Here is an 8,531-nt window from a genome sequence, read left to right on the forward strand (position 1 = left end):
CTCTACATCCAGGCTACTCAGGGAGATGGGAGTGTGAGGGAAGGCCCACCAGCAGGCAGTCAAAGACCTCTCCAAGGCTGCTGAAAAGAGGAGTCAGTGGCTGTGGATGAAGAGGAAGGACTCCACTTGGGCCCTCAAATGAGTTGATGGCATCTAGGGGGTGAACCTGGGATGCTGGGATTCACTGCTGAACCCCCTGGAGGTGTCGTGGGTCTATCAGCGAAACACCCATGAAGGAGGGCGCCCACTTGATAACCCAAAGGATGCCATCACTCAATTGACCACCCCACAGAGTCTCATCAGTGCCTCAAGTATGTATGTAACGAGGGATATCAACATCTAATCCTACACACCAGAACTAAAAACATAGATGAAAAAGAAACTTTCATAAAAAGACACAAATATCGTTGTTGTTAATGATATTTGTAGGGAGGGAAAAAAATGCTACACAGTCCATCCATCCATTCATTATCTGTAACTGCTTATCCTGTGCAGGGTTGCGGACAAGCTGGAGCCTATCCCAGCTGACTATGGGTGAGAGGCAGGGTACACCCTGGACAAGTCGCCAGGTCATCACAGGGCTGACACATAGAGATACACAACCATTCACACCTACAGCCAATTTAGGGTCACCAGTTAGCCTAACCTGCATGTCTTTGGACTGCGAGGGAAACCGGAGCACCCACAAGAAACCTACGCAGACACGGGGAGAACATGCAAACTCCACACAGAAAGGCCCCCCCCCCTTGACCGCTGGGCTCGAACCCAGAACCTTCTTGCTGTGAGGCGACAGTGCTAACCACTACACCACCATGCTGCCATGCTACATATTATTAAAAAAAAAACACCACTGACGAAAAAACTTCCAAAAGTCACACACAATAACGTTGTTGCCAACAAGTTATTCTAACTGTTCTTACTAATTAAATGTGTCTTTCAGTGTTTCTTAAATAATTTCGAGTTTTTAACTATGGAATCCAGACTGTTGAATAATTTAGCAGCAGAATATTTGAAGGATCTATAACCAGACTTGGATGATATTTCCACCATGTGAGTATTAGATTTGTTTCTCGTGTTGTAGTTATGTACGAATTGCAGGTAAACATGTTCCTGATGTATGACGGGCAAGTCCTTTCAAGCATTTGAATACAAATAGGCATTTATGGAAAGTCCAACGATCAGTTAAAGGATCCAACCCAACCTTCTAAACAAGTTTTCAGCTCGTTCTTCTCTGGTCTTCTTTTGTCCTTTGGTCATATTTTAAAAAATATGTATCGTTTTGGACAATTCCTTTTGTCTTTATTAAATTAACAATAGGCGGCACGGTGGTGTAGTGGTTAGCGCTGTCGCCTCACAGCAAGAAGGTCCGGGTTCGAGCCCTGTGGCCGGCGAGGGCCTTTCTGTGTGGAGTTTGCATGCTCTCCCCGTGTCCGCGTGGGTTTCCTCCGGGTGCTCCGGTTTCCCAAACAGTCCAAAGACATGCAGGTTAGGTTAACTGGTGACTCTAAATTGACCGTAGGTGTGAATGTGAGTGTGAATGGTTGTCTGCGTCTATGTGTCAGCCCTGTGATGACCTGGCGACTTGTCCAGGGTGTACCCCGCCTTTCGCCCATAGTCAGCTGGGATAGGCTCCAGCTTGCCTGCGACCCTGTAGAACAGGATAAAGCGGCTAGAGATAATGAGATGAGATGAGAAATTAACAATAAAACCATCTTAGAAACTTTTTACCATGTGTCTATGATGATTTCTATTCTTACTTTACAAGATTTACAGGCTTCATTATCAGTTTTGCCCTTGTTTCACACCCAGACTTATACATTTCAACAAAGAAAATAAGTTTAAAAGTGTTATTTGTCTAAAAACTTTTAATGTACCTGAATAAAGTTATACTCAAATCATCCAAAACATGTTAGTATTTAATGTGAGACAGTTGTAAACATTATAAAGTCTGCGAGGGAGATTGTTTCGGTGGCTGTTTTGGAAACAAGCAGTGACCACAGTGTGCATGTCTGATACTGAGGAGATGTACAGCGGTGCTTGAAAGTTTGTGAACCCTTTAGAATTTTCTACATTTCTGCATAAATAGGACCTAAAACATTATCAGATTTTCACACAAGTCCTAAAAGTCGATAAAGAGAACCCAGTTAAACAAATGAGACAAAAATCTTATACTTGGTCATTTATTTATTGAGGAAAATGATCAGAGGACACCACCACCTGGTGGTTCAATGGGCAGGAAGGCAGACCCAGCAAAGCGTTTCTGGAGTGCCATCAGGGCATGGTGCACCACGTAGAACACTGTTGGCCATGCACTGCTAGCCATCCACTGCATCCCGACCTAGCTCCAGCCGTCTTGATTCTGTCTTGCCCCTGGACCCAGTTAGGTCAGGACGAGAGAGTGAGGCTGACGGCTGCGTAACTCTCCCTCACTCTAATCCAAGTCATGACTTCAAATTCAACCAAATTGAAGTCATGGTCATCTTCAACCCTGAAGGATGAACATCATATTGATATATTAATTAAAATGCATTTTTTGTTGGTTTTTAAGATGCGACGTAAGACATATAAGACAGCAGTTGAAAGGTCTCAAGCCTACAGGGACAAAATAAAAGCTGACCCAGTAAAATATCAAGAGTAGCTAAAAAGAGACAGGGAGAGATACCTGATGAAAAAAGGAAGGGGGTAGCAAAGGCAGTGTCAGATGTGCCAAAGCAAGAACAATGAACAAAAGGAGACAGTGGAGAATGAACCAAAGAAATAGAAGAGAGAAGATAAAAAAAAGCACTTGCGATGCAGGCCTCCCTTTCTATGACCATGCTACTTAGACGTCTTCCAGCCAGAACATATTGTTGACTTACCTGCCACTCCATCTTCTGCCCCCATCCTCAAACACAAAAACAGAGTGAAAGGAAAAGGGTTTGAAGAAAAGGTTCAAACGTATACAGGGCTCTGTCTGAAAGCAATGTCAAGGTTGAAAATGCTTTGTGGAAGGTGCAGAAGTACAACAATGTGCTGAAAGGAAGATATCAAATCCTCCAGTCTGACAGAGACCAACAACGGATTTTGAAGATAATAGAGGGAAAATCCTTCAGAAATATCGACTCGGACAGAATGTAGATTTTTACTTCGAAGAATAAGAAATCATGAAAAAACTTCAACAGCACTTCAGACTCTTGGAAGAAGCAAAAGAAGAGTATCGGGACAGCCATGGATGAAAAACATCAAACAGTTCTTAGAACGAGATGAGGACAGCAGACCAACAGAGAGAAAAAAAACGATGAAAAAGCAAAACCCATTCTTAAATGCACCCTGGGAATGACTTTACAAAGGAGTATCCTGAGATTAGGATTTCAGGCAGTGAGTTCTTCAAGAGACGTCCTTTTTGGATTGTAAAGCTCACAGTTAAGGACAGAGACGCGTCTTTTGGAAGACACATGCCAATCACAAAGTTATCCAGAGCAGCAATACTGAAGATTTGATTGTCTGTGAAAACTACACCAAAGAATCTATGAATGTACACTCAATGGCCACTTTAAAGGAGAACTGAAGGCAAATTTTTTTATAATCAAACTTCTATTTCTCATTTTATTAAATATCGGAATGCATTTTTGATCGCTATTTTGTCGCTGCTATCGCAAGTTATGAGTGTTTGAAATATGCTCTGTAATATATCAGTCCATATGTCAAAGCGATGGCCGTAAACGAGATTCGTCGAGACCTGTGCGAGACATCGTAGGACGGAAGTAAAACGTACAGCGGAAATCAAAGTGACCGACATCTGCCAACATTGTCAAAAGACGCGCGCGCCCTCTTTCGAATGCTGACGTGATCAAGCCGAAAGATTTGATAGCAATCAGGAAAGTTTGAAAAAAGCAGGCAGTAATCGTCATTTAAACTCGTTTTTGTGCAATATTTCATTTGGAAAACAGTTTTCAAAATGGCGGCACTGACACCTGGCTGACACTTCACGTATGAAGTCTCGCACAAGTCTCGTGAAGATCATGCAGATAAGTGACGCTTGCCGTGGACCAAACGAACTAAATTCAACACGGCGAAAAACCGAATAGGCCGATAAGTATAATATTTAATTGCCAATACGAGTCACGATATAAGGTTACCAAAACCAAAAACGTAATTGAATAACACGTTAATTAAGAAATAAAGCAAGTTTTAAAATGACTTCAGTTCTCCTTTAATAGGAACTTGTTCTTGATTCTAAGATTCCTGTTCTTGGCTGCAGGACTGGAACCCAGTGTGATCTTCTGCTGTTGCATGCTGAGATGCTTTTCTGCTCACCATGGTTGTAAAGAGTTGCAATGAGTTACTATATCCTTCCCGGCCAAAAAGCTTGAACCAATCTGCCCATTTTCCTCTGAGCTCTCTTATCAACAAGGCGTTTGTTTCCACTCACAGAACTGTCGCTCACTCACTCAATGTTTTTTATTTTTCGCACCATTCTGTGTAAACTCTCGAGACTGTTGTGTGTGAAAACCCCAGGAGATCAGCAGTTTCTGAAACACTCAAACCAATACTCATCTGGTTCAAACCAACACGCATGCCACGGTGAAAGAAAGTCACACTCTGAGATCACAATTTTTCCCATTCTGATGTTTGAACATTGTGGACATTAACTGAAGCTCTTGATTTGTATCTGCATTATTTTATGCATCAAGGGACTGGCTGATTAGAGAACTGCATAAAACAGCAGCTGGATGGATGTTCTTAATAAAGTGGCCGGTGAGTGTATGTACAGAGAATGTCTTGTTTGTGATATTTGACCCAGATGCCCAAACATCTTGGAATATGTAGAAGAGAAAGGCCGAAGAGAGAGAGAGAGAGAGAGACAGCAAGAGCTAGAGAAGAACAAGAAAGATGGTAGGAAAGAAAAATTCACAGCCCACGTGTCAGTTCAGGAGAAGGTTGATGGGACTCTCCATACCTTGCTGGTAGACTTTTCAACAGGACTGAAAGAAAAGCTGGGTTCAACAAAAATGTTTGTTAGGTTTTTTTTTTTCTCGGCCCTCACCATCTCGAGATCAGTCCCCTCGTGTCACCCAGACGTCTGGGGGTGAGTCGCAGAAAAAAGAAAGGAACCCCACAATCTCCAGTTTGCAATCTTTATTCGCAAGTCCCCCAATACAACGAGAGTACACAGGGGTTTTATATGTGTGTGAGTGAAACCTTGGATCAACCATGTCATATGAAACAAAGTGTTAGGACTGGGACTGTTTTGGCCTCTAGAGGCCGCTGTTATTTCCATCTTGTCATGTTTGTTTTGGCCTCTAGAGGCCGCCACTGTGTTTTTGTGTTTGTCTTGATTGCCTGTTTCCTGCCCCGCCTTGTTCCTTTATTGTTTTGTGTATAAATACCCCTCTGTTTGTTCCCTTGTCATGGAGTCTTTTTCCTATGCTATTAGTGCTAGTTCCCTCTGGCCCATGTACCTTGCCTGTGTCTTTGTATTCTTGGTTTTTTGCTTCTTTCTTTTGGACTTTGTGGATTTTGTTTTGACCTTTGGATCTTCTGTGCGTTTGAGTTTTTTTGCCTCTTCTTTTCTCATTTGGATTTTGGACTTTGAACCTTGGGATATTTTATTTCTGTTTATCTTCTGAGCTTTGGATTATTCTTTTTGTTTTTTTCCCTTGGATTGTACATATTGTAAATAAACTTTTTGATACTTTTCTACTTCCGCCTCACGCCTCTGCACTTGAGTCATCCCCCCGGTGGCCTAGTGGGGGTTTGCTGGATTACTACACCAGCGAACCAGGTTCGAATCCCAGCAAAACACAAAGACTATGTTTAGTCTAACAAAGAAGTGTCTTCTCCACTGGATGAAGGTCAGGTTACACAGGAATAGTTTAAAATCACTGTTATAGTATATGTAATAGTCTAAAATAAAGAATCTTAAAAAGCTCTAAAATATTAAAATCATAAAGTCTTAACACCTTGTGCAGCAATAAGGCTAATATAAAACTAACATGAATCACTTAATGCAGCTTTAAATCTAACATTCAATCATTTCAAATTCAACACTGAAGAGACTGGTTAAATCTAACAATCCTAAATCACGTGTAGCTATAAAACTAACTTAAATCATGGCTTTAAATCTAACTTTTAATCCCAAATACACGTTGGATATGCAGCTGTGTGTGTGTGTGCGTCGTAGGATGTCAGACTATGGTGTGATGGTATGATGACGTAGGTCAGTAAACCTTGGACTGAGCAAAACACATCTTAATTCCATCAATATGTGTGTGAGTGAAAATATATCCTGTATACATTTCATATTCGCAGACGTTCTAACAGATATCAACATTTACGCACAACCTTAGGTCAGAGATAGAATGTTCCAAAAGATATCAGTATTACGTCTCGAGCAATGTGTCTAGCTTAGACAGAAGGTCATTTTAACTGAACAGAATAAATCCTTACAATTTTGTCACAAAATAAATTACTGCCTTCTTGGTCAAGAATAAATACTTACAATTATTTATCCTTACAAAGGAATAAAACCTTACAATGTTTCAAATACATATATTGTTTTCAAATTAGGATTTTCTACATTCCTGTTTGCTAGTTGTCATGTCCATCACTGCACACATTTTCTGGAAAATATGCAAAACGTTCTAACCATACACGAAACACTTCTCTACAGTTTGTGAGATTATACTCTACTTAATGATAGAATAAAATTATTTAGTTCACCTGGCAAAACTAGTTATGAAAATAGTCATTTATTATTATGGGGTGTCATACATCATACTATTTTTAAAACACAGTCATATATTTAATTGTGGTGGAAATGACATTTGTTCATTAAGGGTCAGAAAAAAATGTCAAAAACTATCAAATTATCTTGTGATGGCAGTGCGTCCAATCTTAGACCGTAAAACTCGACAAACAAGTGTTGCCAGGCAAAACAAACCTTGCCCGGCAGCACTTACTTTATACCTATATGTTGATAATGGTAATATTTCTCAATCATCAGCTGTCAGGTTATAGTCCTATGAAAATCCATGACCTTGAGTTTGACATTTCAAAATCATTCAAGGTCAAAGATCATGGAGGCAACTGAAAGCCCATATAGGACTTCCTATAAGTTGATAATGGTACTGTAAACATCTGGCTATCATGAACCGTTTTAAAGTTATAGCCCTTTGAAAGCCCACGACTTTCAAGCCAACCTTTCAAGATCACTCAAGGCCAAAGATCATGGTGCCAAATGAAAGACCATACGGCACTTCCTATAAGTTGATAATGGTACTGTAAACATCTGGCTATCATGAACTGTTTTAAAGTTATAGCCCTTTGAAAACCCATGACTTTCAGTTTGATCTTTCAAGGTCACTTAAGGCTAAAGGTCATGGCGCCAAATGAAAGCCCATATGGCACTTCCTACAAGTTGATAATGGTAAATATCTGTCTACCATCAACCGTTATCAAGTTACAGTCCTCTGAAAATCCATGACCTTGAGTTAAGGTCACTCAAGATCATGGCGCCAAATGAAAGGCCATATCGGAGTTCCTATCGGCTCATAATAGTAAACATCTGTCTATCAACCGTTTTTGAGTTATAATGGAAAATTTTATTTTGACCGAAATGTTGACCTTTCCGGTGACCTTGACCCGATTACCCTCAAAATTTAATCAGGTAATCTACGGACCATTGCCCACCTACCCTGAAAATGAGAACTCAATCGGGGCAACCGTCTAGACGCTAGATTGTTAACAGACAGACACAAACCGCACTGATTACAGTACTCACTCCATCATGGGCGAGGGAATTTGATGAACTTATAAGACATGATAAGAGTGATTTGAATTTTTTTTCCTACAAGTTCAAAAGGTCAAAGTGCTCCTCGTTGAAGAAACCCCCATAAATAGCTTTTCATTCTTTAAGTTGGTTGTAATTATAAAGCTTACATTAACCTACATTCAGGGACTTTTATCATTAACGTGTTACGAAAGACACAAAGCGATTAATGTCCTTCTATTAAAAATAAATAATAAATAAATGAGACCGTCAATGACGGCGTAGCTCTCTCCGGCCCCGTCTGGTCCTGAAGGAACGATCTAAACTGGGCCACCTTGCGCAATAAATGTTGCAAGCTATATACAAGCTATATATAGAAGCGATATCCACCCTAGGAATACCGACCTATTTACCAGAAAGAATCAAAATCGGTGAAGATTTGAAGGAGAAGAAGCGATTTGTGTGGAAACTGCTTGTTAGGGATTGATTAATTACTCCATATCTTCATTATTAATTGCAATTATGCAAATTTGGGTAGAAGCTATCTATATGCACCCCAGGCAGACCGACCTTCCTGCCAAAAAGAATAAAAATCAGTGAAGAACTGAGAGAGAAGAAACAATTTTTGTGAAATGTGGATGACGGACAACACATGATGGCATAAACTCATCACCTGTTGGCCGGATGAGCGAATAACCAAAGACAGAATGGTGTGATGAAGTGGGGTTATACCAAAGATTAAAAATTTCCAATATAATAGCATGACCAGAAGTGTTTTATT

The sequence above is a fragment of the Neoarius graeffei genome, chromosome 22 (genome assembly GCF_027579695.1).
Source record: "Neoarius graeffei isolate fNeoGra1 chromosome 22, fNeoGra1.pri, whole genome shotgun sequence".
NCBI lineage: Eukaryota > Metazoa > Chordata > Actinopteri > Siluriformes > Ariidae > Neoarius > Neoarius graeffei.